This window comes from Arachis hypogaea, chromosome 12 (genome assembly GCF_003086295.3).
Source record: "Arachis hypogaea cultivar Tifrunner chromosome 12, arahy.Tifrunner.gnm2.J5K5, whole genome shotgun sequence".
Taxonomy (NCBI): Eukaryota; Viridiplantae; Streptophyta; class Magnoliopsida; order Fabales; family Fabaceae; genus Arachis; species Arachis hypogaea.
The window spans coordinates 85,096,979-85,115,059 of record NC_092047.1 but is presented as its reverse complement, the minus strand read 5'-3'; the positions used below and the strand labels follow the sequence as shown (position 1 = coordinate 85,115,059).

Sequence of the window (18,081 nt, the reverse complement as noted above, 5' to 3'; positions counted from 1 at the left end):
TGGTGACTTTACTGCACCAAATTCCAATTTACATGGAAGAAGCATCTCCATTCCTGCCATTGGAGCAAACAACTTTGAGTTGAAACCTCAGCTAGTTTCTCTGATGCAGCAGAACTGCAAGTTTCATGGACTTCCATCTGAAGATCCATTTCAGTTCTTAACTGAATTCTTGCAGATATGTGATACTGTTAAGACTAATGGAGTAGATCCTGAAGTCTACAGGCTCATGCTTTTCCCTTTTGCTGTAAGAGACAGAGCTAGAGTGTGGTTGGACTCTCAACCCAAAGACAGCCTGAACTCTTGGGACAAGCTGGTCAAGGCTTTCTTAGCCAAGTTCTTTCCTCCTCAAAAGCTAAGTAAGCTTAGAGTGGATGTTCAAACCTTCAGACAGAAAGAAGGTGAATCCCTCTATGAAGCTTGGGAGAGATACAAAGGACTGACCAAAAAGTGTCCTTCTGACATGCTTTCAGAATGGACCATCCTGAATATATTCTATGATGGTTTATCTGAGCTATCAAAGATGTCATTGGATACTTCTGCAGGTGGATCCATTCATCTAAAGAAAACGCCTGCAGAAGCTCAAGAACTCATTGACATGGTTGCTAATAACCAGTTCATGTACACTTCTGAGAGGAATCCTGTGAGTAATGGGACGCCTATGAAGAAGGGAGTTCTTGAAATTGATACTCTGAAAGCCATATTGGCTCAGAACAAAATATTGACTCAGCAAGTCAATATGATTTCTCAGAGTCTGAATGGAATGCAAGCTGCATCCAACAGTACTCAAGAGGCATCTTCTGAAGAAGAAACTTATGATCCTGAGAACCCTGCAATAGCAGAGGTAAATTACTTAGGTGAACCTTATGGAAACACCTATAATCCATCATGGAGAAATCATCTAAATCTCTCATGGAAGGATCAGCAAAAGCCTCAACAAGGCTTTAATAATGGTGGAAGAAACAGGTTTAACAATAATAAACCTTTTCCATCATCCACTCAGCAACAAACAGAGAACTCCGAACAAAATACCTCTAATTTAGCAAACTTAGTCTCTGATCTGTCCAAGGCCACTATAAGTTTCATGAATGAAACAAGGTCTTCCATTAGAAATTTGGAAGCACAAGTGGGCCAGCTGAGTAAAAAGATCATTGAAATTCCTCCTAGTACTCTCCCAAGCAATACAGAAGAAAATCCAAAAGGAGAGTGCAAGGCCATTGAATTAATTACCATGGCCGAACCTGTAAGGGAAGGAGAGGACGTGAATTCCAAGGAGGAAGACCTCCTGGGATGTCCAGTGATCAATAAGGAGCTTCCCTCTGAGGAACCAAAGGAATCAGAGACTCATCTAGAGACCATAGAGATTCCATTGAACCTCCTTATGCCATTCATGAGCTCTGATGAGTATTCCTCTTCTGAAGAGAATGAGGATGTTACTGAAGAGAAAGCTGCCAAGTTCCTTGGTGCAATCATGAAGCTGAATGTCAAATTATTTGGCATTGAAACTTGGGAAGATGAACCTCCCTTGTTCACCAATGAACTAAGTGATCTGGATCAACTAACATTGCCTCAGAAGAAACAGGATCCTAGAAAGTTCTTAATACCTTGTACCATAGGCACCATGATCTTTAAGGCTCTGTGTAACCTTGGTTCAGGAATAAACCTCATGCCCGTCTCTGTAATAGAGAAACTGGGAATCTTTGGGGTGCAAGCTGCTAAAATCTCATTAGAGATGGCAGACAATTCAAGAAAACATGCTTATGGACAAGTAGAGGACGTGTTAGTAAAGGTTGAAGGCCTTTACATCCCTGCTGATTTCATAGTCCTAGATACTGGGAAGGATGAGGATGAATCCATCATCCTAGGAAGACCTTTCCTAGCCACAGCAAGAGCTGTGATTGATGTGGACAGAGGAGAATTGATCCTTCAAATAAATGACGACAACCTTGTGTTTACAACTCAAGGATCTCTCTCTGCATCCATGGAAAGGAAGCATAAAAAGCTTCTCTCAAAACAGAGTCAACTAGAGCCCCCACAGTCAAACTCTAAGTTTGGTGTTGGGAGGCCACAACCAAACTCTAAGTTTGGTGTTGAACTCCCATATCCAAACTCTAAGTTTGGTGTTGGGGAGTCTCAACAAAGCTCTGCACATCTATGAGGCTCCATGAGAGCCCACTGTCAAGTTATTGACATTAAAGAAGCACTTGTTGGGAGGCAACCCAATTTTTATTTATCTAATTTTCATTGTTTTTCATGTTTTATTAGGTTCATGATCATGTGGAGTCACAAAATAAATATAAAAATTGAAAACGGAATCAAAAACAGCAGAAGAAAAATCACACCCTGGAGGAAGACCTTACTGGCATTTAAACGCCAGTAAGAAGCATGTTTTGGGCGTTCAACGCCAGAACAGAGCATGGTTCTGGCGCTGAACGCCAGAAATGGGCAGCATCTGGGCGTTTGAACGCCAGAAATGCACCCTGGAGAAGAGCTGGCGCTGAACGCCCAGAACAAGCATGGTTCTGGCGTTCAACGCCAGAAATGGGCAACAAATGGGCATTCAACGCCCAGAACAAGCACCAATCTGGCGCTGAACGCCCAGAGTTGTGTGAAAGGGCATTTTGCATGCCTAATTTGGTGCAAGGTTGTAAATCCTTGAACACCTCAGGATCTGTGGACCCCACAGGATCACCTTAGGATCTGTGGACCCCACAGGATCCCCACCTACCTCCACTCACTTCTTATCACCCCTCTTTCACACAATCTCATAAACACTCTTCCCCAAAACCCTTCACCAATCACCTCAATCTCTCTTCCTCATCACCTCTTCACCACTCACATCCATCCACTCTTCCCCATAAACCTACCTCATAAACTCCACCTACCTTCAAAATTCAAAATCAATTTCCCACCCAAACCCACCCTAAATGGCCGAACTTACCCCCCCTCCCTTCCCTATATATACCCCTCCATTCTTCCTTACTTACACACAACACAACCCTCTCTTTTCTTCTTGGCCGAAACACACCTCCCCCTTCTCCTCCATATTTTCTTCTTCTTCTTCATCTATTCTTTCTTCTCTTGCTCGAGGGCGAGCAAAATTCTAAGTTTGGTGTGGTAAAAGCATAAGCTTTTTGTTTTTCTATTACCATTGATGGCACCCAAGACCGGAGAATCCTCTAGAAAAGGGAAAGGGAAGACAAAAGCTTCTACCTCCGAGTCATGGGAGATGGAAAGATTCATCTCCAAAGCTCATCAAGACCACTTCTATGATGTTGTGGCCAAGAAGAAGGTGATCCCCGAGGTCCCTTTCAAACTCAAGAGAAATGAGTATCCGGAGATCCGACATGAAATCCAAAGAAGAGGTTGGGAAGTTCTAACAAACCCCATCCAACAAGTCGGCATCCTAATGGTTCAAGAGTTCTATGCCAATGCATGGATCACTAGGAACCATGATCAAAGTAAGAACCCGAATCCAAAGAATTATGTTACAATGGTTCGGGGAAAATACTTAGATTTTAGTCCGGAGAATGTGAGGTTGGCATTTAACTTGCCTATGATGCAAGGAGATGAACGCCCCTACACTAGAAGGGTCAACTTTAATCAAAGGTTGGACCAAGTCCTCATGGACATATGTGTGGAAGGAGCTCAATGGAAGATTGACTCCAAAAGCAAGCCGGTTTAACTAAGAAGACTGGACCTCAAGCCTGTGGCTAGAGGATGGTTGGAGTTCATCCAACGCTCCATCATCCCCACTAGCAACCGATCTGAAGTTACTGTGGATCGGGCCATCATGATCCATAACATCATGATTGGAGAGGAAGTAGAAGTTCATGAAGTCATCTCCCTTGAACTCTACAAAATAGCCGAAAAGCCCTCCCCTGGGGCAAGGCTAGCTTTTCCTCATCTTATTTGCCATCTATGTTACTCAGCTGGAGCTTTCATAGAAGGAGACATTCATATTGAGGAAGAGAAGCCCATCACTAAGAAAAAGATGGAGCAAGCAAGAGAGCCCATTCATGGAGCTCAAGAGGCACAGGAAGCTCATCACCATGAGATCCCGGAAATGCCTCAAATGCATTTTCCTCCACAAAACTATTGGGAGCAAATCAACACCTCCCTAGGAGAATTAAGTTCCAACATGGGACAACTAAGGGTGGAACATCAAGAGCACTCCATCATCCTTCATGAAATAAGAGAAGATCAAAAAGCAATGAGGGAGGAGCAACAAAGACAAGGAAGAGACATAGAAGAGCTCAAGGACATCATTGGTCCCTCAAGAAGGAAACGCCACCATCACTAAGGTGGACTCATTCCTTGTTCTTACTTTCTCTGTTTTTCGTTTTCTCTATGTTAAAGTGCTTATCTATGTTTGTGTCTTCATTACATGATCATTAGTAGTTAGTAACTTTGTCTTAAAGTTATGAATGTCCTATGAATCCATCACCTCTCTTAAATGAAAAATGTTTTAATTCAAAAGAACAAGAAGTACATGAGTTTCGAATTTATCCTTGAACTTAGTTTAATTATATTGATGTGGTGACAATGCTTCTTATTTTCTGAATGAATGCTTGAACAGTGCATATATGTTTTGAAGTTGTTGTTCATGAATGTTAAATATGTTGGCTCTTGAAAGAATGATGACAAGGAGACATGTTATTTGATAATCTAAAAAATCATAAAAATGATTCTTGAAGCAAGAAAAAGCAGCAAAGAACAAAGCTTGCAGAAAAAAAAATAGGCGAAAAAAAATATATATATATAGAAAAAGAAAAAAAGCAACCAGAAAAAGCCAAAAGCTCTTAAAACCAAAAGGCAAGAGCAAAAAGCCAATAGCCCTTAAAACCAAAAGGCAAGGGTAATAAAAAGGATCCCAAGGCTTTGAGCATCAGTGGATAGGAGGGCCTAAAGGAATAAAATCCTGGCCTAAGCGGCTAAACCAAGCTGTCCCTAACCATGTGCTTGTGGCGTGTAGGTGTCAAGTGAAAACTTGAGACTGAGCGGTTAAAGTCAAGGTCCAAAGCAAAAAAAAGAGTGTGCTTAAGAACCCTGGACACCTCTAATTGGAGACTTTAGCAAAGCTGAGTCACAATCTGAAAAGGATCACCCAATTATGTGTCTGTGGCATTTATGTATCCGGTGGTATTACTGGAAAACAAAGTGCTTAGGGCCACGGCCAAGACTCATAAAATAGCTGTGTTCAAGAATCATCATACTGAACTAGGAGAATCAATAACACTATCTGAACTCTGAGTTCCTATAGATGCCAATCATTCTGAACCTCAATGGATAAAGTGAGATGCCAAAACTATTCAAGAGGCAAAAAGTTACAAGTCCCGCTCATCTGATTGGAGCTATGTTTTATTGATAGTTTGGAATTTATAGTATATTCTCTTCTTTTTATCCTATTTGATTTTCAGTTGCTTGGGGACAAGCAACAATTTAAGTTTGGTGTTGTGATGAGCAGATAATTTATACGCTTTTTGGCATTGTTTTTAGTATGTTTTTAGTAGAATCTAGTTACTTTTAGGGATGTTTTCATTAGTTTTTATGTTAAATTCACATTTCTGGACTTTACTATGAGTTTGTGTGTTTTTCTGTGATTTCAGGTATTTTCTGGCTGAAATTGAGGGACTTGAGCAAAAATCAGATTCAGAGGTTGAAGAAGGACTGCTGATGCTGTTGGATTCTGACCTCCCTGCACTCAAAATGGATTTTCTGGAGCTATAGAACTCAAAATGGCACGCTTCCAATTGCGTTGGAAAGCATACATCCAGGGCTTTCCAGAAATATATAATAGTCCATACTTTGCTTAAGTTTAGATGACGCAAACTGGCATTCAACGCCAGCTCTCTGCCCAATTCCGGCGTCCAGCGCCAGAAACAAGTTGCAAAGTGAAGTTCAATGCCCAAACTGGCACAAAAGCTGGCGTTCAACTCCAGAAAGAGCCTCTGCATGTGGAACATTCAAGCTCAGCCCTAGCACACACCAAGTGGGCCCCGAAAGTGGATTTATGCATCAATTACTTACTTCTGTAGACCCTAGTAACTAGTTTAGTATAAATAGGACTTTTACTGTTGTAGTAGACATCTTTGATCAGTTGTATGCTATCTGAGATCACATTTTGGGGGCTGGCGATTCGGCCATGCCTGGACCTTTCACTTATGTATTTTCAACGGTAGAGTTTCTACACTCCATAGATTAAGGTGTGGAGCTCTGCTGTTCCTCAAAGATTAATGCAAAGTACTACTGTTTTCTATTCAATTCAACTTATTCCGCTTCTAAGATATTCATTCGCACTTCAACCTGAATGTGATGAATGTGACAATCATCATCATTCCCCATGAACGCGTGCCTGACAACCACTTCCGTTCTACCTTCGATTGAATGATTATCTCTTAGATCTCTTAATCAGAATCTTCGTGGTGTAAGCTAGATTGATGGCGGCATTCATGAGAATCCAGAAAGTCTAAACCTTGTCTGTGGTATTTCGAGTAGGATTCTGGGATTGAATGACTGTGACGAGCTTCAAACTCACGATTGCTGGGCGTAGTGACAGACGCAAAAGGAGGGTGAATCCTATTCCAGCATGATCGAGAATCTCAGATGATTAGCCGTGCTGTGACAGAGCATTTGGACCATTTTTACAAGAGGATGAGAGTTAATCATTGACAACGGTGATGCCCTTGCATAAAGCCAGCCATAGAAAGGAGTAAGACTGATTGGATGAAGGTAGTGGGAAAGCAGAGATTCAGAGGAACGAAAGCATCTCTACACGCTTATCTGAAATTCTCACCAATGAATTACATAAGTGTTTCTATCCTTCTTTTTTTATTTAATTTTCGAAAACTCCATAACTATTTTATATCCGCCTGACTGAGATTTACAAGGTGACCATAGCTTGCTTCATACCAACAATCTCTGTGGGATCGACCCTTACTCACGTAAGGTTTATTACTTGGACGACCCAGTGCACTTGCTGGTCAGTTGTATCGAAGTTGTGACAAATTATGAATTGAGATTAGAGCACCAAGTTTTTGGAGCCATTACCAGAGATCACAATTTCGTGCACCAATAATCAAAACCAGTGGCAGAAGAACAACAACTCCAACCATTCCCGCAACACACACAGTCAAAACCACTCATCCAACAATACTAACCAATACAAGAAACCACAAAACACATATCAACCACCTCACCACAATTCACAAACTCATCAAAATAGCATTCCCGCACCAACATCTAACCCCCAAAATTACCACGCTACCCCTACAAACAACTTCCAGCAACCACATTCCACCCCCATCATACCACCAATTGACCATCATGAAAGTAGACTTTCAAGTCTTGAGGTAGTCCTACAAGCAATTGTTCACTCCACTCAAAGCTTGATCAAAGTGCAAGAGAGAAATGAAGCTACCATGAAGAGCCTTGAAAGGCAAGTGGGACAATTGGCTAAACAAGCTGAAAGGCCGACCAATGTCCTCCCAAGTGACACAATACCCAACCCAAGAGAAGAATGCAAAGCTCTTCAGTTGAGAAGTGGCAAAGTAATTGGAGAAAGCTCTAACAAGGAAGCAACAAAACTTAAAGAGCAAGGCACAGCAAGCAAGCAAGGTGGAGACAAAGTATCAACACCTCAAGAAAGCAAAGAAGATGAAAAACCACAAAGCAAGACACCCACTCAAGACAACCACTCCAGTAACAAGGGGAATGTGAAGCTACAACAGGAGAACAAGAATGAAGGAGTGAAAGCCTATGTACCCAAGCTTCCATACCCAACCAGGATACACAAAGGAATGAAAAACCAAAAATTCCCAAGGTTCTTAGAAATCTTTAAGAAACTTGAAATCAACATCCCATTGGCAGAGGCCTTGGAACAAATGCCACTATATGCAAAGTTTCTTAAAGAATTAATCACCAAGAAGAGAAGTTGGCAAGAGAAAGAAACAGTGATTCTCACTCAAGAGTGTAGTACCATTATTCAAAGGGGATTACCACCAAAACTCAAGGATCCAGGCAGCTTCCTCATACCATGCACAATTGGGAGTATAGCCATTGACAAATCACTCTATGATTTGGGAGCAAGCATTAACTTAATGCCCCTTACCATGATGAAGAAAATGATGATAGAAGAGTTGAAATCCACAAGGATGTCACTCCAACTTGCTGACAGATCTATCAAAATACCAAATGGTGTAGTTGAGAACCTCTTGGTGAAAGTGGAGAACTTTATATTCCCAGCTGATTTTGTGGTCCTGGATATGGACGAAGAGGGGAGAAACTCAGTTATCCTTGGTAGACCCTTTTTGGCTACAGCTAGAACAATCATTGATGTGGAAAAGGGAGAGATGATTTTTAGAGTACATGATGAGCAAATGACCATAAATGTCTTCAAGGCAATGCAACGAACACCCCGTTGAGAAAGAGAGTTGCATGAGGATTGATGTAATGGATTCTTTGGTTGAAGAAGTACTTGAAATAAACCATCAAGTGAAACAGGAAGAAGTCCAGGACATCCAAGGACAAGAAGAGAACAAATTAGAAATACCAGAGGAACCAAGTGAAGCTAAGAAAGAAGAGGCACCACAACAAGAGTTGAAATCACTACCCCCTCATCTTAAATATGCATTTCTTGGTGAAAAGGACAGTTTCCCAGTGATCATCAATTCTACATTGAGTGCTGAGGAAGAAGAAAAGCTACTTGTAGTTTTGGGAGCTCACAAAGAGGCGTTGGGATGGACCATTGATGACTTGAAAGGCATAAGCCCTGCCATATGCATGCACAAAATACTCTTGGAGGAAAATTCTAAACCAGTAGTACAACCTTAGAGAAGATTGAATCCCACAATGAAAGAGGTGGTCCAAAAAGAAGTACTGAAGCTATGTAAAGCTGGGATTATTTACCCCATCTCTGACAGTCCATGGGTTAGCCCAGTTCAAGTAGTACCCAAGAAAGGTGGGATGACTGTAATTGTCAATAAGAAGAATGAGCTTATTCCAACAAGAACAGTGACTGGATGGAGGATGTGCATTGACTATAGGAGGCTGAATGATGCCACACGAAAGGACCATTTTCCCTTCCTTTCATTGATCAGATGCTGGAAAGGCTGGCTGGCCATGCCTATTACTGTTTTCTTGACGGATACTCTGGATATAACCAAATCATAGTTGACCCCATGGATCAAGAGAAGACCTCCTTTACCTGCCCTTTTGGAGTCTTTGCTTACAGGAGAATGCCATTCGGACTGTGTAATGCCCCAGCTACCTTTCAGAGATGCATGCTATCAATCTTCTCGGACATGGTAGAAAAATTTATTGAAGTCTTTATGGATGATTTCTCTGTCTTTGGTGATTCTTTCAATACTTGCTTGCACCATCTTACCCTAGTCTTGAAGAGGTGCCAAGAAATCAAATTGGTTTTAAACTGGGAGAAATGCCATTTCATGGTACCCGAAGGCATTGTTCTTGGTCACAAAATTTCAAGAGAGGGTATAGAGGTTGACAAGGCAAAAGTAGAAATTATAGAAAAACTTCCTTTACCAACTAGTGTGAAAGCTGTTAGGAGCTTCTTAGGGCATGCTGGATTCTATAGAAGATTCATCAAAGATTTTTCCAAAATAGCAAAGCCACTAAGCAATCTGCTGGTGGTAAACAATCCTTTCCTCTTTGATGATGAATGTAAACATGCCTTTGAAACTCTAAAAGCTAAGCTCACCACAGCACCAATCATCACACCCCCAAGTTGGGGATTGCCTTTTGAACTCATGTGTGATGCAAGTGACCTTGCAATTGGTGCTGTGTTGGGACAGAGGAAGGAAAAGAAGCTTCATGTTATCTACTATGCAAGTAAAGTATTAAATGAAACTCAAAGAAATTACACTACAACAGAGAAAGAGTTGCTAGCTGTGGTATATGCTTTTGATAAGTTTAGACAATATTTGATTGGATCTAAAGTTTTAGTATACACTGACCATGCTGCTCTTAAGTATCTTATGTCAAAACAGGATGCCAAACCAAGGCTAATCAGATGGGTACTGCTCCTACAAGAGTTTGACATTGAGATAAAGGATAGGAAAGGTAGTGAAAATCAAGTTGGCGACCATCTATCAAGGGTACCACAAGATGCATGTCAAGACAATCTTCAATCAATAAATGAAGAATTTCCAAATGAGCATCTCTTGAAAATTCAACATATCCCTTGGTTCGCAGACATGGCCAACTACAAGGCAGGAAGGATCATCCCACAAGAATACACAAAACAACAAGTCAAGAAGTTGCTACATGAGGCCAAGTTCTTCTTCTGGGATGAACCATTTCTATTCAAAAGATGCCCAGATGGAATGATAAGAAGGTGTGTACCAGAGGTTGAGATGAAGGACATACTATGGCATTGTCACAACTCAAGCTATGGTGGCCATTTTGGAGCTGAAAGAACTGCTGCAAAGGTGCTTCAAAGTGGGTTCTACTGGCCTTCCATCTTCAAGGATGCTAGAGACTTTGTGAGCCATTGCAATGAATGTCAAAGAACAGGAGGTTTGACAAAGAAAAATGAGATGCCTCAGAAGTTCATTTTGGAAGTGGAGCTCTTTGATTTGTGGGGAATAGACTTCATGGGACCCTTTCCTCCATCCTACACATTCAAATATATTTTGGTGGCAGTGGAGTATGTCTCAAAATGGGTAGAAGCAATAGCCACCACTACATGTGATACTAACGTGGTGTTGCAATTCCTAAAGAGAAACATCTTCACAAGAGTTGGAGTGCCTAAGGGACTTATAAGTGATGGAGGAAGCTACTTCTGTAACAAGCAATTAAATTCTCTACTCCACAAATATGGAGTTACTCACAAAGTGGCCACACCTTATCACCCACAGACAAATGGGCAAGCTGAACTTGCTAACAGAGAGCTAAAGAGGATCCTGGAGAAAACTGTGAGAGCAACAAGAAAGGATTGGGTTCGAAAGCTGGATGATGCACTTTGGGCATACAGAACAGCATTCAAAACGCCCATAGGAAAATCTCCATTTCAGCTGGTGTATGGGAAGGCATGTCATCTCCCTGTGGAGCTTGAACACAAGGCCTTTTGGGCCACCAAACTTTTAAATTTAGATGCTCAAGCAGCAGGAGAAAAGAGGTTACTACAACTCAATGAATTAAAGGAATTCAGATTGGAGGCATATGAAAATGCCAGAATATACAAAGAAAGAGCAAAAATGTGGCATGACAAGAGGATCTCCCAAAGAACATTCGAACCAGGCCAAAAAGTGTTGCTATTCAACTCAAGACTGAAGATCTTCCCTGGAAAGCTCAGGTCTAGATGGACTGGTCCATACACCATCACCAAAGTATCACCTCATGGCTATGTGGAATTACTTGATGAAGCTTCAAAACAGACTTTCACAGCTAATGGGCATAGGGTAAAAATTTATCTTGGTGGCCCCTGGAGCAAGGAAGAAAATGTACACTTACTAACATGAGCAAAAGAGCTGCAATGTCAAGCTAAGGACGATAAACAAGCGCTTCATGGGAGGCAACCCATGCACATGAGTCTTTTATTTTCATGCTTTAGTGATAATAAAGAGTGAACTAGCATATAGTGTATGCAAGGAACTAAGTTTGGTGTGACTAATCTTGAAATAATTGCAAAAGTTTTTTTTACAACACTTAGTCACAAACTAAGTTTGGTGTCCATACATACACGAAAATGCTAGACCATAGGTAGTTATTTCTTTTAGTGATATGAAAGCAATAAAAAAAAAAGTATGCATCCAAATACAAGAAATTCTAACACATTTGTATTCTTGCTGCAGGGAAGTGAAAGAAAGAAGTGATGGGAGAATCTTGAAGGAAGGATCACAGACACACACAAAAGAAAGGAGAAGTCACATGCACCTTGGGTTTTGTACATCCATATACACCTTGGATTGTGTGCATTGAGGAAAACACCTTAGCATGCATTAGGCAAAGAAGATTCATTTTTCCCATGCCTTGACCGAACCTTCAAGACCATTCCCCCATCATAAATATCACTTTAACCACTCCAACCACAATCAGCAAACCTCACTTTATCCTCACTTATATACCATTCTCCATCACCCCATTTCATCAATTCACCTCAGCCGAAATCACACTCAACTTTTAAATCATCCTTGCTTTGCAGACTTTAGCCTTGATCCCATGTTTTGCTAAGCAAAATTTAGAGTGCACCATTTTCCCTAGCCTACTTGAACCAACCCCTTCTTCATTCCCTCTCACAATCACTTTCAAGCTTGTATTCCTTATCTTGTCACCATATCCATCTACACCCCCTTCATAAACATTTTCTTTATGCTTGAGGACAAGCATTCTTCTAAGTTTGGTGTTGGAAATTTCAATGGCCTCATCATCAAGAGCTAGGAAGGACAAGCAACCCGTAGAAGGTGAAGAACAAAACACCTTTGATCGAAGAAGATTCAAATCCAAACACAATGAGCGCATCTTTAGTTGGATGTCAGGCAAAGATGTTGTTCCGGGTTACCTTTCAAGCTAAGAAAGGAGGAATACTCTGAGATACAAAAAATAATTAGGAAAAGGGGATGGGAGCTTCTCTGTAACCAACCTCAAGAAGTGAGCATGCTTCTCATCCATGAGTTTTACACTAATGTGATAAGAGAATTTGATGATGAAGAGCCATACATGAGCTATGTAAGAGGGGTGACTGTTGACTTTAGTCTAAACGCCATCAACAGGGTGCTAAAGGTCAAACCAAAATGGTTCAAACAAGCTAGCTATGAGGAAAGAGTTGAAAATGATCCAAGATATGTGGATGTGTTAGGTGACCTGTGCAAAGTAGGCACGGATTGGGTATTGGATTCACAAGGACAACCACTCAAACTCAGAAGAGGTGATCTCATACCTCAAGCAAAAGGATGGCATGACATAGTGAGGAGATCATTGATCTCTACTTCAAATAATTCCGAAGTAACAGTGAATAGAGCAATAATGATCCACTGCATAATGAAAGGAGGGGAGATCAATGTTGGAGAAATTATAGCCAAGAACATCATTGACATAGCTCAGAAGGTCAAACAGGACAGCTGGCTAGGATATCCTAGTACTATTCTGCGCTTATGTGAAGAAGCTAGAGTACCTCTCGAAGAATTTGAAGAAACTGACATGGTATCTATTGGAAAGCCTCTCACCAAGGAAAGATTGGAATTTGTCACCACAACCCAATTGGAGAGACAACCTTTAGCAAGAAAAAAGAAAAGGAAAGAAGCAAGACAAGAGGAAGAGCCTCAAGAAATGGAAGAAACAAGTACCTTGAACATGAATCAACTCCAAGCCGCTTTGGAAGGAATCTCTGGGCAATATTCACAAATTCAAAGAAGCCAAGAGGAACAAGCTCAACAACAAAGGGACCTTTGGTAGGTAATGAATCAGCAAAGAGAAGTTCAAGTTCAATGGATGAGTTAGCAAAATGAATATCAAACACACATGATGGAACTACAACAAGAACAATATGCCAAGATGTATGAAGCCATCAACAATTCAACTGTTGAATATGAAAGATCCATGGAAAAGGTAATACAGGAACAAGCTCAACTAAGGAAAGAGCAAGCTCAGCAAAGGGAGCTTCTCCATAGGTTGGATGCTAGACATGACACATTTCACAGAGAATTCAATGAAAGCAGAATATTCAAGGGGGCCAGACATAGAGACAGAATTGACTATGATATATGCACCCAAGAAAAACTCAGCTACCTTTGTGGAGCACCCCCATTGCTCAACCCACAAATCAAAAGTTTTAATGAAGAGCACAAGGTATTTGAAGAGCAAGAACTTGCAAGGGTGAGATTCAATACTGAGAGGCTAAAGGAGAAGATGATAAGCTCAGGAGTATGGCAAAGAGAAGAGGGGGACTCAACAACAAAACAACAAGGAGAAATAAGAAAGAAAAAGAAAGAAGATCCAAAGGGCAAAGGAAAGGGACATAAAGACTAAAGGTGGTGAAGTTCTTTTCTTTGGTACTTTTATTAAATAAAGAAGATGTATGTCTGAAACATGGTATACCTTCTTAGTTGTTTTCCTTTGTGCATTCTCAGTTATGTTGCTTATTCTATGTATCACTCACATGCTTGGAATGTTTGCTTGTCTTAAGTACTTTCACTTGACGATGGAATAAAAGATGTAGTTTGAGTAAGAATAGAGAGAAATCTAGCCTAAGAAAACAAGATAGTCTGATACAAAGTGTTAGTACATATATGCTTTCATTGTGAACGAATCAAGAGCTCAAGAAATCAAAAGGAGTTAAGATGCTTGCTTACACAAAACTAGTTGGTTAAGGAATATAAGACTCAAGAAGTTAGAAGCACAAAGATCCTTAATAATGAAGTAATACACAAAATTTTGAAAAAAAGAAAAAAAAAAGAGAAATAAAGAAAACAAAGAACAAAAAGAATGAAAGGCTAGGCATTAATGATAAAATTTGGATATGTGTCTGTGGTGATTGATGTTGGGAGACATACTTGGGCTAGTAAATCCGAGGGGTGCTTCATCACTCGGTAACTTGAGTTAACTAACTCGGGATTATCGATTGAAAACTCACATTCAAGAGTAGCTCTATAACAGAACATTTAGCAACCCAAAGAGGTGCAGGACACCACTATCTAGATAAAGTTTCAATGTTATATGCCTGTGAATGAATGTGTTAAGGAGAGAGGCTTGAGTTAGTAAATCTTTAAGAGTGCTTCAACACTTAACAACTTAAACCAACTGGTTTGGGATTGTTGATTGAAAATTTATGCTAAAGAGCTGCCTTAAGACAAGATTTGTAGCTCAATTGAAACAAAGGAAAAGTGAAAAAGGGAGAAAAGAGAAGTAGAGAAAAGAATAGCTTAAGGACTATGTGCTAAGGTAAAGAAAAAGAGTCTAGTGAAATTAACCAACCTAGTAGTGGAGCAAGCATTTCAACTAAGAATTTAAATTAGCCTTGATCAGTTGCACTAAACAGATGACTACACAATTGAGGATGACATATTTCATGGAAGAATTCTTCTCTGTTAAGACATTCAATTCTTGCATCTTAAACTCTTTTGTCAAATTATTCTATCTCTTGCTTGAGGACAAACAATATTTTAAGTTTGGTGTTGTGATGCATTCGCATATTTGCTATATTAGCTAGTCAGTTTAGTTAGTTTTAGCTTAGTTTCATTCATTATCTTTGAAATAAACTAGCAATTTTATGAGTTTTACCTCCATGCATTAAAACACCAAGAACTAGGTAAAATTGTTGGTCAAAATTCATGCAAATATTCAAGGAGTTTATAAACAAGTTGATGTGAATGATTCCCTTGAAATTATTGCATAAGATGGCAAGACTTTGAGGAAGTTTCTTTGGTTTATGATAGGTGAAGCAAGAAGGCAATGAAGCAAGAATTGGAGCAAGAAGCCTTGAGAATACATCAAACTTGGCAAGGAAGCAGAGGACTTGCACGTTGCCAACTTGGGTTACTACTAGAGTGTTTGGTGATAACGCCAGCAGCCCTGGAGAGTGATTCTGGGAAGGGTTGCACATTGCCAACTTGCACTACTACTTGAGTGCTTGGCAACAACGCCAAGAAGCAAAACTTGGCAAGAAGGATGAAGGCTCAAGCACGTTGCCAACTTGGAGAAAGGGTGAGTGTTTGATGGTAACGCAGCAAGCAACTTTGGGAAGCAAGTTAAAAGTTCATGCACGTTGCCAACGCTAGAGTCCAAAGGTGTGTTTAGAGGCAACGCTGCAAGCAAGGCCTTGGAGAGAAGCAATTTGAAAGCCTCGAGCACGTTGCCAACCTAGAGATGGGGGTGTGTTTGAGAACAACGTCAAGACTTGGTCCAGGAAGGGGAGATGCACGTTGCCAACGCCAGGAACAAGAGGCGTGTTCCAAGGAAACGCAGCAAGCTTTGGATCTCCACCCATCGAGCACGTTGCCAACGCCAGCCTCCATTGGTGTGTTTCAAGGCAACGCTGAGCTAGAAGATTTTGCCCAGCCAGGAAAGCTCGAGCACGTTGCCAACGCCAGGATACATAGGCGTGTTCATTGGCAACGCACCATACAAGCAAGCTAGGCAACCTTGAGAATGAAGAGCACGTTACCAACTTGAGGATGCATTGGCGTGTCCAATGATAACGCCAAGCAAGAAAGCTTGCCCAAGGGAAGAATCATGCACGTTGCCAACGCCAGCTTCTATAGGCGTGTTTGGTGACAACGTAGCAAGCAAGAAAGTGATGAGCGGATAATTTATACGCTTTTTGGCATTGTTTTTAGTAGGATCTAGTTACTTTTAGGGATGTTTTCATTAGTTTTTATGTTAAATTCACATTTCTGGACTTTACTATGAGTTTGTGTATTTTTCTATGATTTCAGGTATTTTCTGGCTGAAATTGAGGGACTTGAGCAAAAATCAGATTCAGAGGTTGAAGAAGGACTGCTGATGCTGTTGGATTCTGACCTCCCTACACTCAAAATCGATTTTCTGGAGCTATAGAACTCAAAATGGCGCGTTTCCAATTGCTTTGGAAAGTAGACATCCAGGGCTTTCCAGCAATATATAATAGTCCATACTTTGCCCGAGTTTAGATGACGCAAACTGGCGTTCAACGTCAGCTCTCTGCCCAATTCTGGCGCCCAGCGCCAGAAACAAGCTGCAAAGTGGAGTTCAACGCCCAAACTGGCACAAAAGCTGGCGTTCAACTCCAAGAAGGACCTCTACACGTGTAGACACTCAAGCTCATCCCAAGCACACACCAAGTGGGCCCCGGAAGTGGATTTATGCATCAATTACTTACTTCTGTAAACCCTAGTAGCTAGTTTATTATAAATAGGACATTTTACTATTGTATTTGACATCCTGGATTGTATTCTGATCCTGTGATCACGTTTTAGGGGGCTAGCCATTCGGCCATGCCTGGACCTTTCACTTATGTATTTTTAACGGTAGAGTTTCTACACTCCATAGATTAAGGTGTGGAGCTCTGCTGTTCCTCAAAGATTAACCAAAGTACTACTGTTTTTTATTCAATTCATCTTATTTCGCTTCTAAGATATTCATTCGCACTTCAACCTGAATGTGATGAACGTGACAATCATCATCATTCCCTATGAACGCGTGCCTGACAACCACTTCCGTTCTACATTAGATTGAATGAGTATCTCTTAGATCTCTTAATCGGAATCTTCGTGGTGTAAGCTAGAATGATGGCGGCATTCAAACTTAGAGTTTGACTGTGGGGGCTTTGTTTGACTCTGCTTTGAGAGAAGCTTTTTCTGCTTCCTCTCCATGGATGCAGAGAGAGATCCTTGAGTTGTAAACACAAGGTTGTCCTCATTAAATTGAAGGATCAATTCTCCTCTGTCCACATCAATCACAGCTCTTGCTGTGGCTAGGAAAGGTCTTCCTAGGATGATGGATTCATCCTCTTCCTTTCCAGTATCTAAGACTATGAAATCAGGAGGGATGTAAAGGCCTTCAACCTTTACTAACACGTCCTCTACTTGTCCATAAGCCTGTTTTCTTGAATTATCTGCCATCTCTAATGAGATTTTAGCAGCTTGCACCCCATAGATTCCCAGTTTCTCTATTACAGAGAGAGGCATGAGGTTTATCCCTGAACCAAGATCACACAGAGCCTTAAAGATCACGGTGCCTATGGTACAAGGTATTATGAACTTTCCAGGATCCTGTCTCTTCTGAGGCAATGTCAGTTGATCCTGATCACTTAGTTCATTAGTGAACAAGGGAGGTTCATCTTCCCAAGTCTCAATACCAAATAATTTGGCATTCAGCTTCATGATTGCACGAACTTGGCAATTTGCTCTTCAGTAACATCCTCATTCTCTTCAGAAGAGGAATACTCATCAGAGCTCATGAATGGCATAAGGAGGTTTAATGGAATCTCTATGGTCTCTAGATGAGTCTCAGATTCCTTAGGTTCCTCAGAGGGAAGCTCCTTATTGATCACTGGACGTTCCAGGGGTCTTCCCCCTTGGGATTCACGTCCTCTCCTTCCCTTACAGGTTCGGCCATGGTGCTTATGTCAATGGCCTTGCACTCTCCTTT

At 41.0% G+C, this 18,081-nt stretch overlaps 1 non-coding gene across 1 annotated transcript; it reads right to left on the bottom strand.

The window, feature by feature from the left end:
• Positions 1–358: 358 nt before the first annotated feature.
• On the bottom strand, positions 359–466 carry LOC112731903 (small nucleolar RNA R71). Its single transcript, XR_003167653.1, has one exon. It is a non-coding gene; the product is annotated as a small nucleolar RNA R71 (small nucleolar RNA).
• Between the last annotated feature and the right edge of the window lie 17,615 nt (positions 467–18,081).